The 16,234-nt window shown below is 39.9% G+C and overlaps 2 pseudogenes; one reads left to right on the top strand and one right to left on the bottom strand.

Annotated features, from left to right (window-relative positions):
• LOC140699154 (cortactin-binding protein 2-like) overlaps nt 1-14,732 on the bottom strand; it is a 53,251-nt pseudogene extending 38,519 nt beyond the window's left edge.
• Nucleotides 7,474-7,615, top strand: LOC116279510 (small nucleolar RNA SNORA71; annotated as a pseudogene).
• Nucleotides 14,733-16,234: the final 1,502 nt, after the last annotated feature.

The raw sequence follows: 16,234 nt of genomic DNA, 5'->3' as shown, positions 1-16,234 counted from the left end.
CCGTCCAACAGGGCTTTGGGTCGAGGAAATTACTGTGTTCCTTGTTTTTAATTTAGCAACACACTTTCACAATGGGACCAGTGTATTTTTCAGTATTCTGATTCATCTCAGTAAGATGCTTTTTGACCTGGTCGTCTTCTAGACTCTGTGGTATTTATGATTGAACCAAAATTCTGCAGAGATACTGATGCAGTCTTAACATTGATAGCATGCATGACATCAATACCATTTACATATAGAACACCCTTGTGTATCTGGGAGCCAGAACAGTAGCTTAATTGACATCATACACAGAAACAAGAGATCTGTTCATTAGAGCTGGTGCTGAACAAAAAAGAAATGTACTGGACTTTGAATGTTGCTTCCTCTTCCAGTTGTTTTGTTCTTTGATTTTTGTGCTAAGATCTCTATCATTACTCCTGAGAAGCAGGAATCATCTCAGAAAGTATCTTGCTCTTTGGCAGAAACCCCTGCTGGCTCATCCTGCCCCACAAACCCTGCTAGTCCAGCGTAGAGAAAGAGAGCTGTATGTCTGATCAAAACCACTCTCCCACAATTAATGGGTGCCTGGATTCACCTTTCTTTGCTGCTTGTGAGTTTCCATTTTCTCTAAGCCTTCTCTCCTTCACATAGCACTGAGGAGCAGAGGTTAATGAAAAAATGAAGAGTTTGACTTTATAAATGAAGTAGAAAATACATTCTCTAAAAAAGCAAAAACTAAGTGAGCTAATATCTGTGGAGGATAAGGAAAATATTTTTCTGAACTAAATAAGAGTAGTGATTTAATTACAGTGTTGCTACTTGAAGATATTTTATTGTGTTCATTATTGCTGTTTCCTTTTTATTTTTTTTTCAGTGTGACTGAGGAGTCTATTGTATCAAGACTAAGCTTCCAGTATTTAAAATTGTACACAAATATTGCAGAAAATAATTGACTTACTCCCAGCACATCCACTTGTCAGACAAGACCTGGGTGGAATAATACTTCATATCAGTGGATTGGCAAACTTTTTCCATAGAGAGCCAGAGAGTAAATATCATATGTTTTGTGGTCCATGTTGCTTCTGTTGAAACTGTCCAACTCTTTCCTTATTAATACAGAAGCAGGCATACCCAATACGTAAATGAATATGGGACCTTGTTCCAATAAAATTTTATTTATAAAAACAAGCCACAGATCAGATTTGGCTCTTAGGTCATAGTTTGCCAACCTCTGCTTCCTAGCAAAGCTCTAATACATTTTCTTCTTTGGCTAAACTATGAATGGGAGCTTGTAAAACCAAAGCCATTCTGAGGGGATGACACAGCCCCATATAAGGTGGTAGCCAATACACAATAACTGGGTTTCTTTCTTCTACTTTCTAACAATAATAATAACTGACAACTTAACAGCTATTTTCAGCTTAGAAAGTGCACACTATCTGCTTGAACTGCAAATTCTGTGAGCTAATATCATCTTAATGCAGATTATTTATTATCTTGGGCTTCCAGTTTCTGGGAATAGTGGGGTAGATTATCTAGATCAAATATCCTACTGAAAATGCTGAATATAATACAAAAAAAAATCTGCCTAAAAGCATCTGAGAGGAAACAAGATAGGAAGAAACTACCAGAACTAAATGGAGAGAAAATATTAAGCAAGCACAGAAGCAAATTTTACCCTGACATCATTTGCTGATTCTGGCAAAAGTGAACTTTGCTTTTGGTAATTCATGGGGTGATCAAGGCAGAAATCAAAGCCTAGGGCCTGTACCAGCTAGAAAATCTTTAAGAAATCACCATTACTATATACTTGAAACTCAAAGGGAATAACTCCTGGGGTAAAAGAGAGCCAGAAGTGAAGCAGCTCACCTGCAAATAGGTAGGTTTCACATCCCCAGGTAGATCAAAGACCCTCTAGCCTTGAACTTGGTTGAAGGTGATAGTTCCTCCAGACATCTTTCAGAAGCAAAGATATATCATCTCTGGAAGAAGGCACTTATAATTTATCCTGGGTCTCAGATTACTCATATATATGTTTTCCCAAGCATGAGGACCTAGCACACCATCAAGAAAATAAGCTACATAATTAAACACAGCACCAGGATGTCAACAAAAACAGATTTGCAAATACTTTAGCTGTTAGAAGTATCAGAGACAGGTTAGAGAGCAAGAGTGTTTACTATTCTTAAAGGAAAAGAAATAACAGGATTCATAGCAGAAAACCACAAAAATGGCAGTGTAAATTTTTCTTTAAAGAAGCAATAGAAAGTCTAAAAAGGGAAAATGAAATAGCCAAAAATTAAAAACTTAATAGAAATTTTTAACAGCAGATTAGACATATGAAAAGAGAGAATTAGATATTTGGAGAAGAGGTGCCCAATATCCCACAAGTAGCAAGGGCCACAAAATGATGTTAATTTCTTTGGATTTCAACATCCCATTTATTTTTCAACAAATGGCCAACTTTGTGGTAATATGTGTTTATATTGCTAGAGGAGAGAGGAAAACTTACCATCTTTTCCTGCCCACCTTAAAGTAATGATTTTCAATCCAGTTTTGGAGCTTCATTCTGCCTCCTTACAACAAACTCCCCATCAGGCCACCAAGACACTGATCCTTCTGTCCTATCTAGGAATTTTGGTCGTGTGATCAAATTAACTTGATCTGCAACAATGAAATTCAAGTTCTCACACTTTAGTTTCAGTTTGTTCTAGATAATGAAATGAAAAAAGAACACCCTGCTACTCATCAAATGGCCCTTGTGTTTAATAACCAAACATAAAGTTGGGATTTGAGGGGGGCAAACAATGAAAGAGTATTGATAAAAAATATTTCTTCATGTAGAAGCATTTAAAAGTCCACACATGAGACTGTTAGTTGCACTGGTAGTCCCGCCTCTCAGAGAGAGGGCCATGTAATCCTTTTCTCCCTCAGCCCTGGACACTGCCCTTAGCCTGATATTCCCAAGGTCCCCTGGCCCCTTTTGTAACTAATTTCACTCAGACTGAACTCTGCCCAGAAGCCTTCAGAGAGATCACAAAGACTTGACCAATTCAATATGATTGAGGTTTTTTGGCTTAATAATAAATGATAGTCTAAATGACACACGCCCTAATTTTGTGTTATAGTTTTCACGAACAGTAATTTTCTGTTTGTTTTAAGCCCTGCAAAACTATCAATAGCATTGTATTTACCACCCACTCTTTCTCTTGTTTATTCCTTTTTGGATTTCTGGGATAACTTTCCTCCAGTCCAAAGAATTCCCTTTAGCATTTATCTTAGTGTGGGTCTCCTGGTGATGAATTTTTCTGTTTTTGTTTGTCTAGAAAACTGTTTATTTCACTTTCACATTTGAAAAATATTGTCACTAGCTGATCAATTCTGGGTTGACATTTTTGGCTTTTTTCTCTTGCATTTTGGAGATATCATTGTATTGTCTTCTGGTTTTCAGTTCTCTTTTGAGAAAACAGCTATCAGTCTGATTGATGCTCCTTTAAAAGTGTCAGTTTTCTCTGGATGCTCTTAAGATTTTGGCTTGCAGAAATTTTACAATCATGAGTCTAATTGTGGCTTCTTTTGTTCTTATCCAGCTTGGAGTTTGTAGCACTTTTTTGATACCTTTCATCAGTTTTGGGGGAAAAAACATCTCAGCTATTATTTTTTCAAATACTGCTTCTGCGCTATGATCTCCATTTCTTCTCTGATTTCAACATTGGATCTTTTCCCCATGTTGCATGTATCTCTTACGTGACTTTTCTGCATTCTTCAACCTTCTGCTCCCTGTCCTTCAATTTGAATATTTTAACTGACTTAACCAGTTAACAAATCCTCTTTTTGTTATGTCCAATATGTGATTAAACCTATTTAGAACCTTATTTCACTTGGTACATTCTTCAGGTGTAGAAATTCCTTTTGATGCTTTTATAGAATTTCTCTGGTGTAATTCCCTTCTTGACATCTATTTTTCTTGAATATATTAATCAGGATTTTAAAAAATCCATGTCTCTTAATCCTAGCATCTAGCTTAACTATGGATCTGTTTCTATTGCCAGTTTTTGTTTAGAATGCTGTTTCCTGGAATGACTTGTAATATTTTACTGAATGTACAACATTGTTAATGGAAAATTGTAGATGTTCAGGATGATGTTATCGTTCTTCAAAGGAAATATATCCCATCCTCTGACAAACAGCTATAGTAAACAAGAGACTGGGCTGATTGAAACAACTTGTAATCTCTGTAAGACTTTTAATACCTCTAGCATGTCAACTGAGAGCTTAGGATACTTACTAGTGAAACTGAGGTCAGTCATTGGTTAGATCCATTAAACTATAGCTTGCTTAATAAACAGTAAACTGTAACCTGCCTTTAATGATTAAGCTCACTTTGTCTTTACAGAAACTCACATATCCTTCAAGCATCACACAGTCTAAACAATGTTTGCCCAAGTTGTTTTTCAGGAACTTGGAATCAGCTGTTCAAGTTTGAGCCCCAGCTAGTTGGAACCACTGATCCACAACTGGGTTATGCACCGTGTCCAATCCATGACCTATTGGCATCAAAGGGTCAAAAGCTCCACCCTCAGAACAAGCTAACACCAACATTTCCTGCACCTGCATCCCATGAAAAAGCATGTACCTTAGTTGCTCCTGTACAGAACAATAATGACATCACCTTTTTCTCACCTCCAGTCACCTTTCCCCACCATGCCTCAGACCACCCTGTTTCTTTATCCCATAAATATCCCAAAGCCCTCACCTTTGGGGAAACAGATTTGAAATTTGTTCTCCCATCTCCCCTCATCACTTGGCTGCCTCCTGAATAAACCTATTTTTTTTAATATATAGTTTGTTGAAGTATAGTCAGTTTACAATATGTCAAGTTTCTGGTGTACAGCATAATGCTTCAGTCATACATGAACATACATATATTCATTTTTATATTGTTTTCCACCATAGGTTACTACAAGCTATTGAATATAGTTCCCTGTGCTATATAGTATAAACTATATATAAAATTTATATATATATATATTACTATCTGCAAATCTCAAACTCCCAATTTATTCCTTTCTCCCTTCCCACCACTTCCCCCACTGGTAACCATAAGTTTGTTTTCTCTGTCTGTAATCTGTTTCTGTTTTATAAATAAATCCATTTCTTTTCTTTTTTAAAGCTTCCACATATATGTGATATCATATGATATCTTCTCTTTCTGGCTTGTTTCACTTAGAATGACAATCTTCAGGTCTATCTATGTTGCTTCTCTGCAGCAAACCTCAGTGTCTCAGCATTTGGCTTGCTGCAAATCAGGGAAATGAGCCTAGTTCTGAAGTCCTCCTGAGCAGACCCTGAACTCCAGTTTTTACCACCTCACCTGAGACTGCTGCAAACTCCTTTTTTGCTTTTAACCTGCTTTCTACTTGACTTTTTAGTCTCTTGCCTGTACACCTTAAGAACTCAACAAATGCCTCTAAATGAAAACAAGAGTATCCTCTTCACTTCTCATCTCAGAGGTCTTAGCCTCAGTCCTGTCTTCCCAGTCAGTCATGAACTCCAAAACTCCAATTTCTGTCTCCCTAGCTGTGTGAGATACTGAAAACTCTGATGGATTCTTGCCTCTTAGCATCTAACTTCTGCCCAACTCCCAGCCTTCCCTTCTATGCCAAAAATTGGCAGGGACCCTGAATGTGGCACAGAGAATATTCAACTTACATGAGTTTCTCTCCTCCTGTGATCTTGACTCCTCAAGTCTTGGGTATCTTGGCTGCTTTTAATATGTTACAAAAATGTGTATTTCGTGTTTTATGTGGATTATCTAGGTTTCGGCAGGAGGCTTGATCTGCAGTGAGATACTCCATTATTGCTGGAAGTAGGATAAGCTTTCTATAGTAGAAACATACAATTTTTATTTCTCTGCTTTCATCTTTCTTCTTTGTCAGACACAAGAAAATTACTCTAGATGTCTTCTCAGATACATTAGAACCTGATTCCAATACCACTTAGATGTCTTATGGCTTCATTACTTTAGGGCTAAGTCTACCTAGTTTGTATGTATGAATATGTCCAGGCCTTCAACTAAAAGAATGTGTCTGTCACATGTTGCCTGAGGTGTGGGCTTCTGGTCCAATGTCTGGAAGACATACTTCCCTAATCTGAGTTTTTAAGCTTCAGGTTAATCTCTGCTAACTTCTGAGTGTCTCTAATTCAGTGAGGTTCTTCCTGTTGTTTAGAGATGAAGTTTCCTTCTTTATCTTGCAAACATTAATTTGGCTCCAATAATTTCCTAATCTTTTGCTTTATGAGCCTATACTTTTGTTACAAAATGCTTCAAAATGAGGAAAATAGGAGAGAATTCTATGTATATATGTTCATGTGAGCATTCCTATTCTCTTTCTTTCATGACTCTTCAAAAATGTCTTTTAACTATATTTAGACTTCATCCAATGAGGCTCATTTATTATAATCCCATTAGACATTATTAAATCAATTAAAGTATATAATTTAGTAGACACTGTATTGAGCCTAATTTAAAATGTATATGTTGGAACAATAATGGATCACTGTGTTGTCAGATACGGTTCTTCCTCTGTTGCTGATAATGCTGAAACTGTTTTTGAAAAGTAAAAGCCATCTGCAGCTGCTTTGAAAGTCAATTAACATTATGTTAATTAGCACTTATTTACAGTAGTTGATTAACAATATCAAACTACAATAATGAATAAGCAGTTAACATTAAAAAAAAGCTGGTGACATTAAGTTTTATCCTTTGGCATCAAGTGAAAAGCATTAATTCTTTCAGAGACTAAAATGAGATTCATTGAAATCTGCTTAAATAAGAAATAAACTAGAAAAGGAAATGAGAGGTCCCAAAGAGGTGGGGTTAAGGGGTGGCCCTGGGTCTTAGAATGTCACAGATGAGAAACCCACTAGTTGAGTAGCCAGTTAAGCAAAAGGGGAAGGTAAGAAGTAGGTGAAATTATTTCCTTATTCAGTGGCTTGTTAACACATGCCAAATTATCACTGGAATTTTGGCAGTTAGGAGTTCCAAATGACTTGATGATCAAATTAAGATGTCACAGTCAACTCAGGTCCTGACCTGTTAGCATCAACCTCTGTGCATGAAGCAGTCAGGGAGTGAGGGGGAAAGAGAGGAGCTGATTTTATTAGGAACATTTTGACATATTAAAATTTGACATCAGAAAAAAAATGCCAAGAGTTTGATCTCTTGCTTGCTTTCTTCTCTCCCTGTGAGTCCTAAGAAATAAGAAAGTCAAAACTGAAAGGGACTAAGACGTTTTCATAAAAAAGTAAAGCCAGTGCTGTCACCAAATTTCCAGTTGATCTTACGTGATGTTATCAATAAACAAATGAATCACAATTTCACCATCATACATGGAGAAGTACATTTGCCACCTGTGTATTCATCCTCTATAACTGGTAACCAATGCTACATGTTCCTTGATGAAGGAGAGAAAATAAATTATTCTGCTATTTTGTCTTTTAAGAATGTTAAAGCACTTTTTAACACAAGAGGTCCAGTTGTTGATGATGCAGGGAGAGGAACTGTGGAAAGCAGTTTCCCATGTTTGGAGGGTCCACACCTGTCCCTTTCAAATGCTGGCACTTTCACACACTCTGGCTTCTCTCCAGCCAATGCTTTTGGCTCTCAGGCCCCGGGGGCTGCCGAGTGAGTGGCAGTGAGGAGACTTGGAGCTTTCCTTCCTGTTATCAGAGCCAGGCTGTGTCCGTGTCAGGTTGAGGAGGATTGAGATTCCTTCTTGAGCCAAGTTTGATGTGAAAAACACCTGCAGATCATCCCTGACTAAGTGGGGGCATTCTCACAGATGTCAGCTTGAAGAAAGATAAGGTAACACTGGAGAGCAAATCCTTGTCATGAGCTCCTGCTTTGTGACCTCCTCATCACCCTCAGGGTGCTGCCTGGGATCTGGACTTGTTTGGAAGAAGCCTCAAGGGAAAGCAGTGGCTCCCCTCAGGTTGGTGACCTGGATCCCAGCTCCCCTGGAGGGGCCTCCTCATGGTTATTTTGGGGCTGATCACAGACACTGTGTAGCAGAGGGAAGAGTGATATTGCTGTATGACCATAGCCAGATCTATCTTCGGTTGGCTCAGCACAGAATGGAAGGACTTTGCCCCTCTGTAAAAGGGGGCAGATGGAAAGTCCTGCGATTCTAGGGACTTGGGGTTCAGAGCTGGAGACCTTCACTTAGCTTTGCCTCTCCCTAGCAGATGCCACAGAGCACTGCAGACCCAAAAATCTGGTTTCCTTCCATCTGGACCAGGTCATCCAGTGGCCACCATGTCCCTCTGCCTACTGCTGTGTAACTTTTTAGAATCAAAAGTTTGTGTTGGAGTTTCTGTGTGTGCACATTGTCCTCTCACCTGCTTCAATAAATCTTGAAGCTGCCACCCCCCCCCAAAAAAAGAGGTCCACTGTGTCATAAACCTTCCTAAGAAACGTTTTCTTTCTTAAAAATGCTGGCAAGCTGGCTTTGCCTTGAAGTTACAATACTCTGTAGCAATGAAGGCAAAACATATTTGCAATGAACAGTTAATGATTTTCACCATTGTAAGTATGCAAACATCTACGCATTTATGAAACTAGATATCCAGTCTCTCATGTCTCTGTAGGCTTTATATGATTTTCCTGCCTAACTATAATTCCCAGTCCATGAAGTAGGATGAATAATTAGTAATCTGGGAGATGGCCTGTCAGTATTGGATGAAATTTGCAATTCCACTGATCTTAATGGTTATGTACAAATTTGGAATATGGACACAGAACATTTTATTGAAAAAAAAATGCCTCAACTTTTTCATTCTCCACCTCACTCCAAGTGACACCAATGGACAAGCACTGATCAGGAGTTCAAAACTAGCTTTTTAAAACACTCATTTACTGAAAAGCAACTGATGAGAGGCTGAAAAGCCTAGTTTCTCAGATAATTTTCACCCCACTGAAGCCAATAATTGTAGCTTAAAAATGGTGGCTTTATATTTTAGCTGTAAATCTCACTTTCAGCAGATGTGTTCTGAATCTGCTCAGCTATCCGTTGGCTTCAGTTAAATGAACTATTTTTGTTATACATGCAGAATGCTAGTAAAAATAAAAGGCTCTATAAAGTATTTCTTTTAATAAATGTGATTAGCTAATACCAATCAGTTTTCCTAAAGACTTAAGATAGGGAGTTTTTTGCTTGTTTGTTTTGTTGTGTTTTCTTTTGTATCTTTGTTTTTCTGTTTTTTAATAGCCAGCCTAAAGTGTGATATGACAGCAGGGCACCATGTTATTTTGTTCATTGGATCTCCATTATTTTTAATTGAAGTCCAATCAGTTAAAATGTGTCAATTTCCAGTGCACAGCACAATGTCCCAGTCATGCATACACATACAAATATGTGTTTTCATATTTTTTCATTAAAGATTATTACAAGATATGGAACATAATTCCCTGTGCTATGCAGAAGAAAACATTTTTAATCTATTTTTATAAAAAGTGGCTAACATTTGTAAATCTCAAACTCCCAAATTTATTCCTTCCCACCCCCTTTCACTGGAAACCATAAGATTGTTTACTTCTCTGCAAGTCTATTTCTGTTTTGTAGATGAGTTCACAGTGTCTTTTTTTTTTTTTTTTAAGATTCCACATGTGAGTGATATTATACGGTATTTTTCTTTCTCTTTCTGGCTTACTTCACTTAGAATGATGATCTCTATGTCCATCCATGCTGCTACAAATAGAATTATTTAATTCTTTTTATGGCTGAATAGTATTTCATTGTATAAATATACCACAACTTCTTTATCCAGTCATCTGTTGTTGGACATTTAGGTTGCTTCCATGTCTTGGCTATTGTATGCAGTGCTGCTATGAACATTGGGGTGCATGTATCCTTTTGAATTAGAATTCTCTCTGAATATATACCCTGGAATGGGATTGCTGGATCATATTGTTCCATTTAATTTTAATATGATTCCAGTTACCTTTTGCATCAAAGCATGGAAATTTTTAATATTTTTTATGAAACATTTCCCTCCCTTACTAGCAACTTTGAGATTTAGATAGGCCTGAACTTGCCTACCCTTGTTCTCACACAGGAGACCAGTTACTTGAAAAATAAAGTATATTTTTTTCATAGTGAATTAAAAACCATTGCATATTAAATCAAACTATGCCAGGCAGACTAATGAATATCCAGCTGTGTTAGGAATAATGTGATTCAACCCTTCAATAACCTTATAAGTTAGGCATTATTATTCCTATATATATGTTAGAAAACTGACACTCACAGAGGTTAAGAGAGGAGTTCAAGGTGACATAACTGAAAGCAGCTAATGACAGATTAGCCTCCTTCTATGATTCCTGTACCAGTGTTCTTTCTACCACAGAACATTTTGTTCATTTTGTGAAGAAAATCAGAAAGATAGCTGATATTATTAAGATGATGTCCTGACCCCCAATGTTTTAATTCAACTTTGAGCTATGCTGTCTTTGATTTGGATTGGTCCTCTTTTCTCTTAAAAATCAAAACTAATGCCAAACTCTCCATTATCATTAGAATATCCAGAAAAGGCTGGCTTAGTCTCCTGTTGCATCTCTTCCAGTTTAGGGATAAAGTAGGCATATCTACTATTAAGCTTTCAAATTTAGAAGTCAAAGGAGGTAAGAAAGCCAAAATAATCTTTGGAAGTTAATGATAACTTTCTTATCCTGCCACGGGTTCTCCATCTTTCTTGCTTTGTTAGAGACCATTTCTTCCTGCTTTCTCTTCTCACAACTGTGCAGTGCTTGCATTTTCTTAAATATTCCTATGTATGGACTTATCTTCAGTATTTCAAACTCATTGAAAACTAGCCCTTTAAAGAAAGCCCAGTGTAGGAAAGAATATGGGCTTTGTCACAAACTTGGCCTCAAATTCCTTATGTGACTCACCCCCACACTGTAAGAATAGGCAAGCTAGTAACCTCTGAGCCTTGGTTTCCTGATGAGATTTGCTCTACAGAGTTTTTGCTGAGTAAGATAACATTAACATTATGTCTGAGACAGCAGGAAACTTCTATGGTAAAAATTGCTCCCTTTCCCTCCATCCCCCTGTGTTAGTTCATCTAGAGGCAGCTCATTTCCTATGAAGCAACTTTCTCCATTGCTGCTCTTTCTGGCCTGCATAGTAATTCATTTATTCATTATTTTTTTATTGTTGTTGTTATTTTGGTAAAACACACACAACATAAAATTTACTATTTTTATGACTTTTAAGGGTACAGTTCATGTTGTTCTGCAACCATTACCAACATCCACCTCAGAACTATTTCATCTTCACTCTGTACCCACCAAACATTAACTCCCCATTGCTTCCTCCTGTCAGCCACTGGCAACCACCATTCTACTTTCCTTCTCTACCAATTTGACTATTCTAGGCATGTCATGTAAGTGGAATCTCACAGTATTTGTCCTTGTTTCCCACAGCATAATGTCCTCAAGGTTCATCATTGTTATAGCATGTGTCAGAATTTCCTTCCTTTTTGACAATGAATAATATTCCATTGTATGTCTATATCATGTTCTGCCTGTACATTCATCTGGATGGTGATTTTGATCATATGGATGCTTGGGCAAGAACCTGAGACCGACTGGCTTCCCTCAGAAAGGACTTCTGTAGCTCATTCTGGGAGTTGGGAAGGTTAAGTAGCCAGGGAGCCCCCAGGAAACCTAGCGCTGGGTGGGTTGTCCTCGGCAGCCCCCTCCGCGCTTTCTCCTCTCTGTGATCCAGTACTTTTTGCTTATTGTCTTTTCCTTCCCCTGTATTGGGTGTACCATTTAAATAGCAATAGCCCAACTCAAACCCTAAACCCAAGCTTTCATTCTGATAGTAAACTAGGCAGCCACCCAGTGTGAGGACAGGTATGTAACAGTTACTGTGAGTTTAAAAATCTTCCTGAAATGGAGCTTGGATTGATGACCTCAAGATTTTTATGCCTGTGATTTTAGGAGAGAATTTATTTTTATTCATCTGTTTCTCTGTCTCTGTGCTCTCCTCCCTCTCTTCCTGCCCCTCTTACATTTCTCACGCTTATGATACTTCTTTTGCTATGATGATACATTTGAATCTACATTCTTTCCCTGAAATGGGTGCAAAGAATCATAGTATTAACCCAGCTAAGTAATTTTTTTAATTCAATAATATTTCTAGGAAATTCTCTCCTTTTGGTTCATTTCATTTTGTATCTCTAGGTCTCCAAATCTTAGGAGGAAGAGAAGAGTGAAAGCTAAACACCACAGCACAATATTGTGTAGTTTAATGGGAATTTGAAATAATGGAAAGCCGGGTATAAATACAATTCACTGACACCAAACTTCCAGGTTAGTCCTCAAGACATTTGTCTTTTTAGATAATTGTTTCAACCCCAAACCCACTGTAGGTAAAAAGAGCACATGAAACATTCATATTTCTCTTTAGAAAACGAAGAAATATATATCAATATGAGTTTCTTGACTTCAGAACACTGAAAAGTCATCAGGGGAAAATGTGTGTTTTCCCCAACCTAGGCAGCTCTCTAATTCTCTCTTTAAAAAAGGGAATGAGTGATTTTTATCAGAAGCTTTTAAAAACCCAAGTCCCAAAGCAAACATATTTATAATCAACCTGTCCCTAGAAGTACTTCTACCACAAACGCTGGATGGTTTGGTGTCATGAAAAGAATTGTGGGGTTTTAGAGTTGGAAGGATCTTGGTCCAAAATTCTAAATGGATGCTTCTCTTCTAGTTCACAAAATGGAAGAGGTAGTCCCCAAAGAGTAGAGACTGTGGCATGTGTGGCCCATGATCATTGTAGGATGCTGGGGTGTAGGATCAATGTGTCTGGACAGCATGAAGGTGGAGGAAAGAAAGGGTGAGAGAGGGAGGAAGGAGGGAGAATAATGGAGAAAATAAAGGGAGGGAGGAAGGAGTCAGGGAAGAAGGACAGGAAGGTAAATAGTACTTATATATATGTGTGTGTGTGTGTGTGTGTGTGTGTGTGTGTGTGTGTGTGTGTGTGTGTGTCTATATATACATATATAATTTTTGTTCAATAGCTTTTATATTTAATTAAATTATCCCAGCAAACCATTAATAAAGATATTAATACCCCATATTTAGAGTCGAAGAAGTTTAAGTTCAAAGAATGTGGACTCATGTATTTTTAGCTTATTGGAGTAAAGAGGCACTGAGAGGAGAAGCAGAACCCCTCTGGAAGGGGACATAAGGCAGAGAAAGGCAGAATGGATGTGTGTGATGGACCCACACCTATTAACTGCTTCCTACGCTTGACTGCAGCACTGTAGTGAAGAAACAGAGCCATAGCCGAGCCCAGGAGTTACACAGAGCCTGAATTAATATTGACTGAAATGAATTTTCTCCGTTGTCAGAAATGGCAAAAGAAAAGGTGATAGTAGGATTCACATTGCTTTCGTTCTGCAAGTCCTAGTACACCACCAGTGTCTCTGTTAGCCCCTCACCAACTGCAGCACACAGTACCTTACAGAAACATAGTAGGAAATGGCCTAACACAGAAATGTAATGCTAAAAAGGAGAAAAACATCACTTTGATCCAGGCAGTATTTGTACCCCAAGATGTGCGTTTTGGTTATTCTGATTTCAGCTTCTAGAACAATGAGTGCTAGGAACGATTAGGCTAATAACTGATTTCAGGAGAAGAGAAGACTCCTGGAGCACACCGTGTCTGACTCGTAAGCAGGCCTTTGCTGACATATTATTTAAATAGCTTAGGAAAAGTGAAGGGCTCGCTAATTCACCAGCACCTCTGGCCTCCAGGCACACAAGTCTTTTTTTCAGTAATGTTCTGAGGCTTCAGGCCTACTTCTCTGGCAAATCATGTAACATCTACGTGTCTCAGTTTCTTCCGCAATAAAATGCGAGAGGCTGGTCTCTAGGGCACACGCCAGCTCCAGCTTTCTGGGTTCCTGCAATACCCTGCGTGTGAACTTTTGTCTGTGGATGGAGGATTGGATTCACTCTTGATTTTTCTGCACCAGTGCAGATTTAGACACAGATTTTCATCACCATCATCACTATCATCATCCCAGTGATTTTTACAGTGTGCTAAGAATTATTCCTATTTCTATTCCTAATTCTCACAATAATCCTTAGAATAGGCGTTATTACCTCCAACATACTGAAGAAATGGCACTAGTTCAAGAGTGATCCCATATTGGTGATTAATTTGGGCTTGCTCTAGGAGCACTGCAGTGTGAAGGGTATTTTCAAAGCTGATTCACCCAAAAGGGTTTTTGTTTATTTGGCAAACTTTCCCACACCTCATCCGGAGTGAGAGACTTAGTCTATTCCCAGGATATGCAGCACTGCCTCCCGACCCGCGCCAGGCGCATTCTGAGTCCGTCATTTTGCGAACCAAACTCCCGGCGGAGACCAGGAGCCTCCAGGTTAGAGTCGCTATGGGACCCGCGGGAGTGGAGGGCCTTCGCTTTGGAGACCCTGGCCTGGAGGCCTCGGGGCGCCGGGGCTGCAGGCGTTCCTGAAAGCGGGAACCCCGGAGGAGGGGGCTGGACTATGGAGGGAGTCCGGGTCGAGGGGTGGGATTACCCGGCTGCCACTGTCGCCTGGATGGTCCCCGCGGCGTCCCGGGCGGAGTCGGCGCGGGACTCTCCCCGGCCGCTGCCTTGGAAACCGGCCGAGCCCGGCGGGAAGACTTGTCGGCCCCGCGGGGCGGGGAGACGCGACGACCCCTCGGCGGGGCGGCGAGGCCCGGCGGCCGCGGTGCCCTGAGGACTAACGGGGCCGGCGAGCCGGCGTCCGCGACGAGGAGCAGCCGGAGGACGGCGGAGAGGTGCTGCGAGCCGGGCTTGAGGACGAGCCGGGGCTGCGGCCGGTGCGCGGGCCGCCCCGCCGCTCTCCTCAGGCCGGTGCGCGGAGCCGGAGGGGCGGGCGCCGCTGCAGCACACGGCTCCGGAGGCCGCGGCCCCGGCTGCAGCTCGGACCCGGGGGCACCTGGGCGCGGCCCCCGGCGCGCCGCCCCCGCAGCCGGAGCGGCCCCTCCCCTCGGCCCCGCGCCGCCTCTGGGCCCGGCCGAGCGCGCCCCCGCGGCTGGCGGTTGGGAGGCGCGAGCACGCGTCCGACCCTCCCATCCCCCACTCTGGGGCTCCGCGCTCCTCCACTCAGGCAGCGACCACCAGAGCCAGAAGTGGGCAGCAGCGCGGAAGGCGGCGCGGGGCCGGGCGAGGGGAGCCGATGTTTGATCAGTTTCTTGAAAAGCATACTGACTTACACATATTGCACCTTAAATACACATAGACACACTTACACTAGTTTTCTTTCTTTTATTTTCTTTTTATGGAGACATTGCAGCTTATTCTAAAAAAAAGTATTAAAAATGAAAATAACGATTCCAACTGAAATACCCTGCCCCAAATTCTCGAGGTACGTTCTCAAGGATGCACTTCTGAATTATATACTTAAACTGAAAAATTCTATAGTGAACATTTACACATCATTACATTTCTTTAAAATAAGATTTTTTTCAGAATCATCGATGTACCATAATCTACCATTCCAATACAATTTTTCATTTAACTTATTTCCAGTTTTTGATATTATAAATAGAATGTAAAGACCATCTCTGTGAAAAAGCATTGTTGCGTCTCTTTTTCATTTCTAATGACACCTTTCTAGAAGAATCCCTGGCCAAAAGACCAGAGGTTTTTAGTCTCCTGAAACATACCACGAAATACCACCCCAGGAAGATAGTGACTGAACACTCCCCCCAGTTATCTGACAGCAGCCACCACCTGACCCTCTCTCACCCTGCGTGGACAATTAAATAGGGTTAAAGTGTTGCTGAGATTTGTGAGATTATCAGGAATTTGAACTTTCCTCCATCTTTATTGACCATTGGTAATTCCTCCATAAATGACTTATGTTTTTTTATACATTTTTCTTTAGAAGTGTTAGTATTTTTCTTACAAATTTATTAAAACTCTAGAAAAAAACTGTTACCTCTTTGCCTATCATCAGTGGCAAACATTTCCCCAACTTTTTCATTTTACTGTTTCCCATGATATTTTCATTTTAATTTAAGGAATGAGAGCTTTGATATACAGTGTTTAAAACTGTCACCAATTCTATTGATCTTTTCTCAAATGTTCCTACTCCTAATCTGAAAAAAAAAAAACCTTCTCCTGAGTGTCAGTTTTATTTATTTCTAATATTTGTGTTGTT

Source organism: Vicugna pacos, chromosome 11 (genome assembly GCF_048564905.1).
Source record: "Vicugna pacos chromosome 11, VicPac4, whole genome shotgun sequence".
Lineage (NCBI taxonomy): Eukaryota > Metazoa > Chordata > Mammalia > Artiodactyla > Camelidae > Vicugna > Vicugna pacos.
This window is presented reverse-complemented; position numbering and strand designations above follow the sequence as displayed.